Source organism: Cryptotermes secundus, unplaced genomic scaffold (assembly GCF_002891405.2).
Source record: "Cryptotermes secundus unplaced genomic scaffold, Csec_1.0 scaffold321, whole genome shotgun sequence".
Lineage (NCBI taxonomy): Eukaryota > Metazoa > Arthropoda > Insecta > Blattodea > Kalotermitidae > Cryptotermes > Cryptotermes secundus.
Genome location: NW_019721009.1, coordinates 277,466 through 291,383, shown reverse-complemented (window position 1 = coordinate 291,383; position 13,918 = coordinate 277,466). Strand labels below are relative to the sequence as shown.

General features: G+C 41.6%; 1 long non-coding RNA gene across 1 annotated transcript in view; it reads right to left on the bottom strand.

Annotated features, from left to right (window-relative positions):
• The window catches only part of LOC111875059, a 707,234-nt gene extending 701,234 nt beyond the window's left edge, over positions 1–6,000 (bottom strand). The window contains exon 1 of the long non-coding RNA XR_002844658.2: positions 5,522–6,000. This is a non-coding gene — a long non-coding RNA (uncharacterized LOC111875059). The remainder of the gene's footprint in view (positions 1–5,521) is intronic.
• Between the last annotated feature and the right edge of the window lie 7,918 nt (positions 6,001–13,918).

Below are 13,918 nucleotides of genomic sequence, written 5' to 3'. Positions count from 1 at the left end.
TTATAGGTGAGGGTGATTGTGGAGCAATTGGTTGAATGAAGATTGGTAGGGGAAACCGAAGTACTCGGAGAAAACCAGCCCCAGTGCCACTTTGTCCACCACAAATCCCACTTGACCAGATCCGGGTCGAACCCGGGACGCCGAGGGGGGAAGCTAGCGACTAACCGCTTCAGCTATGGGTGGCCAAGTAAGGAAGTTGGTCTATAAGTAAACACAGAGAAAACTAAGTATACCTATGTTGCTGTCCCGTCACCAAAATGCAGGGCAAAATCATGACGTCAAGACAGAAAGCAGATGTTTTGAAAACGTGGCACAATTCGGATATTTGGGAACAACGATAACAGATCGAAACCTGATTCAGGAGGAAATTAAGAGGAGACTGAACTCTTAAAATGCTTGCCACCATTCAGTCCAATACCTTTTGTCTTCTCGTCTGCTCTCCAAAAACATAAAAATCAGGATATACAAAACTATAATTTTGCCCGTGGTTCTGTATGGGTGTGAAAGTAGACTGAGGGTGTTTGAGAACAGGGTGTTGAGGAGAATATTTTGACCGAAGAGGGATGAAGTGACAGAAGTTTGAAGATAATTGCATAATGAGGAGCTTCATAATTTGTCCTCTTCTGATCTATATCTATAGATAAGATCTATATATCGACTACCCCACAGGTCTTCATAGTTTTGTGTTTAATTAGTTAGTTATCCCTTTACACAACTGATGAGTTAAAGCAACAGCCAACGCTTATCGTTTCAGCATAAATCATTTGTGCTTCACAAGGTTATTACGGGCATAGCCACTCATATTGTGGCATATGTAATGATACGGAAAACACAATCCCCCGAATCTAATTCCGCTTACTTCAATATATGTGACACAAGGTCCCAAATTATTATACAAAGTTATATGTAAGAAGAGCCACTTGTTTCGAGTTATAACACCGTGTAGTTCCGGGAAAGCTCGACATTTCGGAGGAACCTATCGCCTCCATCTACATGGCCGAAGAATAAGACAAAGGAGAAACCTGTAGACGTAGGCGGAAAGCTTAACCCTGAAAACATGAAATCCAATTCTTATATATGCACATATATACAGGATGTACCAGGATGAAAGATCAGTATTCTTGGAGGTCATATTATTGACCATTCTAAACAAAAAATGTTTACATATATTTGTCCTATTCCGAACGGTTCTTCACAGTGGACATCCCGTTGTGTGTATAAACATATATGATCATGGTTATCCGTCGCCACAATAAATTATTTTATAAACAATCTATTCAGTAACATCAATCAGTATCTTATGGATTTAATATTTATTTATGAATATGAATATTCAATCCGTAAAATACTGATAGTTTACAAAATCAGTTTTGTGGTGACGGATTGTCTTAACCTTACATGTAGAGTTATTTCACTGTACAGTTATTTTCATAAGAAAAAGATATTACGTAATGTTTCTAATGCCGGTATTTACTCTTCAAGTGACAAAGTTAGTATAGTTTACCCAGTAGAATACATTTTAGAAAATTCCACTGTCAACATCAATGCACTTTGCAACTAGTCTGAGGACATGGCGTGTTGCTCGTCTGTACAGTGTGCAGTGTACTGTACAGTAAAATAACTCTATCTCGGTGAAACTCTTGTGAGGACATGGAGTGTTGCTCGTCTGTACAGTGTGCAGGGTACAGTGTACTGTACAGTGAAATTGCTGTATCTCGGAAACCGTTCGGAGTAGGACAGATGCACATATACAATTTTTGCTTAGAATGGCCGATACTATGACCTCAGAGAACACTGACCTTTCCTTACGGGATACGCTATATAATGACATCTTTCTTGAAAAATATACTAAGAACTAAATAAAACCAGGGATAAATGAAAATGAGTACTAAATTATTATCTGAGAACGCTATAGGAAACCTGAAAACAGGTGGAAGCATACTTGATTAGAAGACCCATGACTTGCAGTATATTTATACATTCACTACAAAAACATTCATAAGCACTGGAATTCTATTTTGTCCAGAGGCGTACAGATGATTTACTTTAATGTAATATTCAACCACAAGAATTTGCATCCACTTAACACCAAGATAATTTTCATAAGGAATTTACGTGGTTGGAACGAGAAATCGACAATGAACAAAATATTCCAGGATCCGAACATCGAAATCCACACTCCATTATATCCTTAAAGAAAATTAATTTTGGGGACGAAGGGTTGTATATGTACCACCAAATTTTACTAATATATTAGACTGCAAACAGACGCATTGGGAAACATATGTAAATCCATTAAGATGAGGGCTATCAAGAGGTAGGATAAAATATATTGTTTTTCAGATCACACTTTTCTGCCCTATCACATTTGATTCCCTAATATGATTTACACAGACATTTACACCCAGACATGTCAGCTTTAATTCCTATAATTTCAAGCCACCGTTCTGTTTGTCCCAGCTACTATATTTTCATTGGTAATTTTTGTATTAGGGATTTTTTTTTTTAAGAATTTCAGAAGTAGACAAATATTTCCTTCCAAATATGTCCTGCCTATGTAGTTTAGATAAAATGCCAGCAGATATCGCATGCTGTTGTATGCAGTAAACTCTTTAAACATTTACATTTTCAACATTTGGCAATTGTAACCTTAATTCCTCAGTACAAGATCCTGCAGTATACAAGAGCCCTTCCCCCATGCTGAGTAAAAATTATATAAAAAAAAAGCAGTAACCCTCCTTTACACGCAGGGTGTACCCTGTGACTTGTAAGAATAATAACCTCAAATTCTCATCCATATTTGAGTGTGAGATGTGCAATATATTCATTGAGTGGAGTCAGAAGAGTCCAGAGAGATGAGGAGGGAATAGAGAAGATATCACAGGAGGAAGTTTTCTGTGTGCTGAATTAAGCACCACAATATGAAGACATATAGGGGAGTGGAGGTACAACTCACCACATTTAGGCACTAGATGAAGGTGTATTGCCAGCTCCACGTCTCGGCCGTTTTAAACCAGAGGACATAACCCAACGTAATTTTGTGATAAGTGGTTAGGTGGGTCCCAGGTCCGGTCTGGGCACTGAGGAAAAGACAAAATTCCCTACCACTTTCTGTGTTAGAACCACAATATGTAGCCTAGTCACCGTACTTGCTGTGTTTCCTGACTCCTGGATGCATCAGGAAAACGAAGTATAGATCATTTAGAATATCTGCACTGAAACGGGTGCTGTCCTAACAACTACACTCCTTAATGTGCAGTACATGGTACCAGCTGGCACACTTCGTCAAACTATAATGATCAAATTAAGGAGGATAAGATGGGAAGGGCATGTAGAATGTATGGGGAGAAGGAGAATGAATATAGGATTTTGGTGGGAAAGAATGAACGAAAAGAGATCACTAGGAAGATCAAGACATTAGTGGGTGGATAATATTAAAATGGATCTTAGGGAGATGGGCTGGGGTGATACGCACTTGATTCATGCGGCTCAGGATAAGGACCAGTAGGGGGCTATTTTGAACACTGTAATAAAACTTCGGGTTGCATAAAATATTGGGAAAGTCTTGAGTAGCTTTTCGACTGGTGAAATCTCAAAGAAGGACTCCAACATGCCGGAGTGGTTAGGCTAGTGGAGTAAAATGGGGCTGTTCTCGTAATAATCATATGCTTATCTTAAAAGTTGGAGGGCTCTGTATTTTAACGGAACAAAAAAATAAATGATTCATCTGGTTCAGGTCAGGGGCCAGGATCGAGCTATTTTGAACACGGTAAAGCACCTTTATATTCCATGAAATGTTGAGAAATTCTTGAGCAGCTGAGCGACTGGTGGCTTCTCAAGAAGAACTCAACGCCTTGGAGCGAGTTAACTACTACATGAAGGTATTATATTTTCTGTAGGAAATGTATTGCTAAAACGAAAGTAAAGGTAGAAGCAAAGTATTTCCTATGCTTAATTAAAGTAGAATGGTAGAGTGAGGTATAGCTCCATGCATTCTTGACATCGGCACTACATGGAGGTCAGCGATGAGTTTTATGCCCTGGCTCCTTTGCCCCAGAAGATGATTTCCCTATACCTACAGCATAGAAAACTGGTTAGGTCACAGAAGCTGTCTGGAGAGTGTGGAGAAGAGAACATTGCCTATTCCTGCTTGGAATCTAATCCCGATTATTAACAGGTCTATCCAGTAACAAAGTCACTAAACTAAGCGAAAATTCATAGAATGTACAGTGCAAACACGTATACATTTGTTCTTATTAACGTCAGAACTTCAGAAAACTCATCAGAACTTAACGACGTAACAGGTGATATTTTTGCATGGATGTGTACCTTACAGGTACAGGTACTCAGTACATAAACACTGATTCCAAACACGGCAATTGCGTCTGACATAAACTCAGAAGCATATACTGTAGCTATTTTTGTAACTTTTTCTTCAATCCGCTTAGAGGGGGTGGAGTCCAACTGGGTCCACTCAGCACGGCGGCCAATGATTGGCCTATTGTAGCCTGCTCCGGGTGATTATGATGATGCAGAATTTCATGGAATGAAGATTCGTAAGGGAAACCGAAGTATTCGGAGGAAACCCGCCCCAGCGACACTTTGTCCACCACAAATCCCACTTGACCAGACCCGGGATTGAACCCGAGCCGCCGCGGTGGGAAGCCAGCTACTAACTGCTTGAGCCATGGCGTGGCCTTTGTAACTCTTGCTTACAGTGTTTCAATGCATAATATGCAAGTATATTTATAACCAATCTTCTTACCAAATATCACGTGCCTACCTGAAATATTTTGTTAATAACCTCCATCACAAAGAAAACTTATGAAAAATTGACACAGCAACCGTATATTCACAATAATTACCACAATAGAAGTTGAAGTTTCTCTAAAATTTTTTAACATTTATCATTTCAGGACAAGAAAGTGTTGACCCAATCTCACGAATTCGCACGTCCTTCATATTTTATTATTTACTCTAACAATGATAAAGTACGAGGCTGAAGTAATTTCTAGTGGCATAATAGTCATTAAAAGTTCTTGAAAATTGGTCCCCTGTTTTAAATGAAGTTGTGGACCCATAGAAACCTTGATCACTTAGCTTAGTTCCATATGAAAGTAAAATGGGGCTCGAACAGTATAACTAAATGGGCAACCACTTCTAAATCCACTTTGCTTTTGACGTAAATTTATCTTTAATATACTTTATTACTATACAGATTCAACCGGTTTCATTTCTCCTTCTTGAGCAATTATTTGTCACTCATTATGCAATAAAAACCAACAGTGTTTATCACAACAAAAATAGCTGGTGCATTGGACGCAACAATATACTCGTATGGCTGCTGCAGTGACCGTGCCTATTCAGTGCATCAGTCTCGTAGTTCTACTGCAACAGTTGATCCAAAACAAATCCTTAGCATTACGTAAATAGTCTTGACATGCTTCTGTCACACTAGCAGTTTTAAAGGCATGTGCTTTTCTGTTCAACTAGGTACGGAAATTATACATGTTGGTCTTACCTTCTGAATCTTCCTGTTGAATACCCAAGCTTTCCTTATTAAGCATATTCCTATAGCGTTCTGTGGAATGTACACTTTGTTTTCTACTGCCAGAGTTACTACAAGCTCTTCAAAATTATATTTATCTACAGATCTACACTGTTGTTCGTTTGCACGCATTGGATCCGCTCAAAACGTCAGTTGTTGCACTGTCACGCGTATGTCTGATAAATGTTACGCACTGTTACAACTTTTCCGCACACGATTTCAATATTAACACGTTTTCAAACGCACAGTAACAATTCTCAGTTATTATCATAACATGTTACAAATTCCTGTCTTTAGTTTAAACGATTATGTCCACTAGCACGCAAAAAAACATGACCACATTTCACTGTCCTATTCAAAACCTCACTGAAACTTGACAGAGTTGTCAACTTGCATGAATCATCCGTTGAGCGGCGCTGGTGTAGCTGTATGCAACTGAGCGGCGTAGGCTAATGCTGGACTCTGTGACAACTGAAGCAGTAGGACAGTCATTTCAAATCAGCATTCTTCTTTCATGTAAGACATGAGAGGTGCTTTAAACGCTAGCGGAAAAGCAGCCTTGAACACAAGAATAAATGATAAATTTTCGTCTTTACGAAGAAAAGGGCCGTCGTTATGGGCTATATAAAGAAAGGAACTTCAATTTGCATAGTTATCAGCAATGACAATTAATTATTAAATTTAACAGTATATACATTTTATTAAATGGAATAAATGTTATTAAGATTCAACAAGGTCGGTCACAGTATCCGAGCGGTCTAAGGCATGTACTGTTTTTGCTCGCTTGGAAAGCGGGATCGTGGGTTCGAATCCCACTCAGGGCATGGATGTTTAGTTTGTGTGTGTGTATTTTTCTGTGTTTGTGTACAGGTAGAGGCCTCGCGACGAGCTGATCACCCTCCCAAGGAGTCCTACCGAATGTGTAAGATCTAGAAAAACCGAAGTGAACGGAGAAGTTCATGGAGGTAGGGCTAGGCCCACTGGGGCTGTAGTGCCATGGGGGGGGGAAATATTCAGCAATCTGTATATATTTTTTTATTGCTAGTGAGGTGGGACTAAGTCCCTTGTACTGCAGCCACTTCTGGCCTATTGTACCAGCCCCTGATGATAGGTGAGGGTGATTGTAGAGCAATTGGTTGAATGAAGATTGGCAGGGGAAACAGAAGTACTCGGAGAAAATCTGTCCCAGTGCCACTTTTGTCCACCACAAATCGCACTTGACCAGACCCGGGATCGAACCCGGGCCGCCGCGGTGGGAAGCCAGCGACTAACCGCTGCAGTCTGTATAACTAGGGGTCAAAAGCCAATAAAAATATTTTCTACCGAATATCCATCTCTGGTTCGTGAGGTATCATATGCTAACCGTGGCAACGAGACCCGTGCCCATGATCGAGCGTAGAACTGAAAAGAAAGAAAATATGTACTTGTATGTACTGTTTTAAAACATCTTCTCTCATGACATCAAGATCAATTAGCAACTTCTATTATTTCGTTGGTTAGTGTGTTTTGTATCGATGCTATATCAAATGCAGTTGTTACGTATGGTCCAAATTTACGATTGTACCTATCGACAGAGTTTCAGTAGAAAAGGGCGCCAAAGAAAGCAATATATATATCGATTCTCTCTTTGGATGTATGCCTTAACATTGCCTCGGCGTAATCCTCAAGAAATCAATTATGCATATAGGCATATATATAAAAACGAAGGCAGATAATAATATTTGTATTACTTTCTGATCCGGTGCCATGGATTTCAAGTGACAGATTAAGGTTGAGTTGTCCAACCGGGAACCAGATTCTGACATTAGCTTGTGTAATTATGTTGAAGCTAAAATGATATCTGCTGATGACTGAGAAATCATCATGAGTTTCGGAATTCTTAACGGGGAACCAGAATATGTCAAATTCCCTTAAATAAATACAGAATGAACCAAGGTCCGTATAGGGACACTTGGCCGCGTAGTTGGTTGAGGCACTATGCTACAAGCCGGAAGGTCACTGGTTAGATTCCCTTTGAGGTCATTGGATTCTTTTCAATTTACCTGCTCTTTCCAGTCGCACTATGGCCCTGGGGTCAACTCAGCCTCTAATAGAAATGAGTACCGGGAATCTTTCTCGGGGCAAAGGGCGGCCAGCGCGTAAGGCTGACAACCTCACTATCGTCTTTATGCCGATGTTCTATAAAATGTGGGAGCCTCGACGTCTCACAACTCTATGGGCCTTCACGGCCTGTTAGAGGGATGGCTTTTCCGACACCAAAGTACATGTACATTACAGTAAGAACGGAAGGTTCAGGAATAAATAATTTTGATCCCTTACTTAATCACTTTGGTAGGTACACTCTACGCGAAACAAAAATACGAATTGGAATTTAACATCACTTACAAGGCACAGAATATAATTTACGGAATGCAAGAGATATACCCGAAACCAGTAAATAATTTGAAACAAACCACGGAATTGCAAGGCCGATTCCACAGAAACGATGGCGGAATATGTGAACGTGCGAGCTGCGAGACAGGCTGCAGGGACCAGAACGAGATATCGATCCAGAATTGATAGCGAGAACTTGGAGCTCGCCTCCGTTCAGACCGGAGGATCAATAGTCAATTATCGCTTCTTGATAGCTTTGTNTGTGTCGGGGGGGGGGGGGGGGGGGAGCACGAACACGACGTAATTCGAGACACGTTCCTCTTAGAAAACAGAACAAAAACTTCTGTGAATCAAACCTGAAGAGTCCTGGGTTCAAGTTCCAATGAGTTTGTGTTCAGAAATAACTTGTCTCTGCGGTTGGCCACTTTCTTCTTAGCTTTGTACAGTATGGTCAAAAGTCATCCAGCAGTAAGTTTAAGACTTATTTCCTACATGCGGTGCTGTAGCTCAGTCAGCGTAGTGACTATGCTATCAGTTAGGCGATAGGAGGTACGGGATTTGATACCCGATAGAAATCGGTATTTATTATCTTATCAATAACTTCAAAACCAGCTCTGGGGTCCATTCAGCTTCTATTCCACCGCGTCCTCTGTGTTCTCGAGCTGAGGAAATGGCTGACTACTCGCCTCCATCGAGTGCGGTGTTAAGAATCCCTGGAGCTTTACCGCCACTCCCTCATTCATCATTGGACTGTGTTTAATTAATCTTTGCACTTGCCTTCTGTAACAAGCCGATCCTGACGGCCGCACGACTTAAGGCAGTATGATGGATCATTCTTCTAGAAAGTTCTGGGGATACTTAGCGGAGATGACGAACTCCAGTAACGCGGAACACTACGAGATACAGTGACCGAAGAGGCTAACCTAGAGACAACGCTTTAGATTTGTATTTGGAGGCCCTCGGTTCGAATTCGGCCTGACTGACAGTTTAGTGTATTTCTTCAGTATCTCAAGGCACATACCGAGACAGAACCTAAATTAGGTCACGACCGCTTCCTTCCAATTCCTTTCCACTTCATTATTCATCTATCAGCTCATCTTTCGATGCTGTATTGTCTCGATATATAAAATGTCGATGAATAACCTGTAACGTAGAAATGAAAAAGTTAAAGTGATGGAGGATGAGAGAGAAATCGAAAGCACGGGAGGAAACAGAAAGGAGAGTAAACGATGGATAAGGAGAAGAAGGAAGGAATCAAAAATGTGCAGGACAGAAGTGAGAAAAATGACTTGGATGAGACAAAGATGAGGCATGGAGAGGCAGGAACAAATCTGCCTCATGGGCCAGTTGATTATGAGGTCGAAATTTTTTGTGGTATTGCTGGAACCAATTTTTGTAATATATTATATGGTTGGTACTTTCTATAAGTTTCCATTTAGTGGCTATATATTTCCAATGATACACTTCTTGCTTGTTACTTAATTTAATAATTTTCTATAGAGACGAAACCATTGCTTGAAGCACCATGATTTTTTCGAATTTGTTTGTATTTATTTATGGTTTTCAGGGCCCCGTCAGCAGCTCAGGCTGCATGTACATATATCATCAAAAGATTGCCGCTGAATTTCTCTAAATAATTATTGAGGCAAGTGGTAGGAAGTCAACAAATACTGCGAGAGACTTTTATCCCCTAGCTGAGATTTAAACCCACATTCAATTCTGTGTATGCGGAGGTTATAAAAAAAGGATGCACAAAAGTAACTGATAATTAAGGACTTCTGTTTTAGGTAAGAAATTTTGTCTTTCTGGATAAATAATTAAGGTCCCTTATTATTGGTAGATATAGATGTTCACGGTTCATCAATTAAAATATTTATTACTATCCTAGAAGAGCCAGAATAGTGCAGTCGATATAGCTACTGGTTACGAGATGAAAGACCGAGGGGTCAGAATTCGAATTCCAGTGGGTGCAAATTTTTCAATTCTCCATGTCGTCCAGACCGGCTCTGGAGCCCACCCATCCTCCTATCCAACGGGTAACGGGGGCTTTTTCCTTGGGGGTAAAGCGTCCGGAGCGTGAAGATGATCACTCACCTCCAGCTAGTGCCGAGGCCAAGAAAATGTGGATCTATACATCCACTGCCCCATATGTCTTAGTGGTAAGTAAAGTAAAGGTATGCCTGTAAGAGGCCGTGGAGGCACATAGGGTTGTGAGACGTCGAGGCTCCCACACCTTCTAGACAATCGGCTCACAGATGGTGGTAAGGTTGTCAGCCTTAAGCGTCGGCCGCCCTCTACCCCCAAGAATATTCCTGATACTTATTTCTGTTAGAGGCTGAGTCGAGGCCCAGGACCATATTGCCGCTGGAAGGATTAGGTCAATTGAAAAAAATTCAATGACCTCATCGGGACTTGAACCCATGAACTTCCGGCTTGTAGCATAATGCCTCAACCAACTATGCTACCGCGTGGTGTAGTTCTTAATTAGTTAAGCGTAGTGACAAATATATCTTTCTACCCCTCAGGGAATAATTGTAACACAAGGCTTCACTGACTTTGACAACGAGGTCAACTGCAGTTAGGGGTTAAGACTCGCGTTTTCCATCGCAAACGCTAGTGATCTGTCCCTTCACCGAGCTGTCATGCTGATTCCTTCTAATGAGCTAAACGTCCATCCTCGATCACGCGTTCACATCGAATTACGAGAAGCGGAAAGAAACAAGCCTGCGACACAATACAACGGATCAGCGCTGAGTGCTACCAAGTGTGACGTAGTTTTGCCCTGAGCAGCCAAGGGAAAGCTTTCGGGCGGGCAGAATGATTTGCACTGACACCAGCAAGCAGACCTACGTCAGGGCAGACACTGAACGCACACGTGCGAGTCAAATGGGGACAAGTAGATGAAGGAAGAAGAAAGGAAGTAGAAAGAGAAAAATAGTATACGTAAAGTTGTGCCTGTGCTTAACTATTTAAGCACTATGCCATGAAGACGTATGGAGGAGTGGCTGTAGAGATCGGAATATTTCTTGACTTCGGCACTAGTTAGAGTTGAGTGGTCAGCTTCACGTCCCGGGCGCTTTATCCCCCGGGAAAGAGACCCGTACCAATTGGATAGGAGGTTGGTTGCACCCTAGAGCCGGTCTGAACGACGTGAAAAGAAAATTTTTAGCCCATGGGGACTTGAACTCCGAACCCTCGGACGTCCAGCCCTTAGCCAGTCGCTATCCCGGCTCTCCAGAGAACCGAGGAGAATAAGTAGACGAAGGATCAAGAAGAGGAGAATAAAAAAAGCAGAAGAGTAAATTAGTAAGTAAGAGTAAGTAAGTGCCATAGCTAAGGCGGTTAGTCGCCGACTTCCCAATGCGGCGGCCCGGGTTCCAGGCCAAGTCAGGTCATGTGGGATTAGTGAAGGAGAAACTGGCGCTGGGGCAAGTTTTCTTCAATTACTTCAGTTTCCCCTGGCAATTTACATTCCGCCAGTTGCTCCACAATCATCATCTATTAAGCACCGTTTTGCCAATGATGATGCTGAAGATGATGATGATGGTGAATCAATCTTCATAAAACTTGGTATGTAAATCATGGCATTTGAACATATCTCAACAGCATACTTCATAAAACCCTCCCATCGGTCTGTGCGCCTGTATGTGTACCTCATATCGTTGCTACGTAAAGGCTTTTAAAAATATTTCCGCGGCAAAAAATACATAAAGAACAATAAAATAATTGTTGGGCTCGTCGTTCTCTATCGGTCCATGAAGTATCAAAGGAATTGAGGCGATTCTCCCCAGAATTTCTTGTTTATATCTATCTACTTTCCTACTTACATACATACATACATACCGATTTATTTATCTATCTGTGGCTCTACAACCCTTGTGGACCTTGGTCCTCTTTCAGTTTCTTAATTTACACACAGTCGGTAGGACTCCTTGGACGGGGGATCAGCCTGTCTCAAGGTCTTTGCATACACAGAGAACGGCACAAACACAGAATGAACGCACAGACATCTATGTCTCGAGTGGAATTCGAAAGTACATTCCCAGTGTTCGAGAAGGTGAAGAGAGTTTAAGCCTTAGACCGCGCGGCCACCGTGATCGGCCTTGTTTATGCTTAGGTTCTGCGTTTATTCTGTAATTGTTTTGTTGTGTGTAGGTAACGGCCTTAAAGACGGACGGACGAACGGAAGGACGGACAGACGGACGGATGGAAATATATATTAATATTTATCATGGGACACTTAAGGGGAACTGAGATATTTTGTTCATATACACAGACTGTACTTCAAAATACAATGACAACGTTAAATTCAGGAGGAATCATTTCCTGCCGACAACAAGAGCAGCGATTCTTTCCACCAGCAAGCGAGCTTCTCTGACTTTCCACTTTGCTGCCGACCTGCCTGCCACCTCGGGGAGAGACAGCCATGACACAAACTTGCCTGACACTGAAACTGGCACCTGCTGCAGGAGTCCTTTCGTTCTGCACTCAAGTATCACGTCGCTAGGCAGTCAGTCAGTCAGTCAGTCACGCTCGACCTACACTTCAGCTCGTGGGAGATTCCTCACTTGTCCCCAACGATTTCTGTCCTTAGCTACCGACATTCTTGTATTGCAGCCCGTAACGACTGTACTGTACAGTCTGTGCATCATGCAAGTTACACAGTTCCATTTCAAGCTCCCCAAACCTCTACACTTTTTCGGAATTATAAATCTGAAGCTATGAATATGACTATTGGCTTACTGTCACGTGTAGGAGTGGCTATAGACGGGGTTTTGGATAGGATGATTCGATTTATTGCACCTTATACATTCACACACTAGGAACTGCAGGCAATACAGAGCCAGCTCTATTCTGCGTACTCTACAGTTCACCGTTACACAAGCACTAGGATTCTCAGACATTAATCGTATCCTGGCAACGGATTCACAACCGTCTAGCTGTAACTAACCACATATGAAGTCTTCTTTTCACAGTGTAATTAAGTTCTTGCCGTTTATTCTCAATCGATTTCGACTGCTAATCTCCAGAACTCGACCAAATTCTCAAAAACAACTCCTTCAATTGAACTTTTCTTCAATTGAATCCTCCTAATTTCTGACAGCAACTGATTCAAACGTCAACGTAAAAGTCACATTGCGACTGAAGGTCAGTCAATCTGTAAATCTTGGTGTCGAACCCCATCTGGGGCTCATGACCAGATATTTATTACTCTTTGATATTTCCGGTCTTGTTTATGTGGGGCGCCTTCTCTGACGTTAGGATGGGTCTGTCTTTTGTATATGCTGCTGGCCTTTCCAGAGCATTTTTCTCGGGTCCGAGTTCACTGGGACTCCCGACCATATTTCACTGTATCATATTTGAGACTTTCTTTTTCGTCGCCTTTTATGACTAACTTGGTCACGGTGGAGGTATCCGACCCCAACTCCACACCGAAATGATCCGAACGGCTTTCTTTGTCCCTTTATAAACCCTCGGAACGGACCACGCAAAATACACAGCCTCTATATTGTTGAAAATACTTGTTTACTGATCCGTTGCCTAGCAATGGACGTCTTATTTGTGCGCGTACCTTTCCTTGGGAATATGTTTACCGAGTCGTTGCTTAGCAGTGGGTCTACAGAATGGAATAGGTATTCAACCACTGAATTTCTTCTAAATAATATATAAAAATTCAGTTCATAATTCATAGGAAACTCGTTACGTCTTCTTTGCAAAGATCAACCCGTTATTAATGTGTAGGGAAACAATCTGCTTTTATTGTGAGAACTATAGAGAATAAAATAACACTGTGTGGGCAGAACTCAGAGCTTTAGTTTCCTAAATCAGGTGGTACATAGAGTGACCACAGGGATTTGAAGGTTTTTCTGCGCCGTATGTGAGTTATCTTGGGGGCATTTTGAACCAATTGTCGGAGCGCTAGCGTAGTGGTTGAGGTGCTACGCTAAAAGCTGGAAGGTCGCGGGTTCAAATCACGATGAGGTCATTGGATTTTTT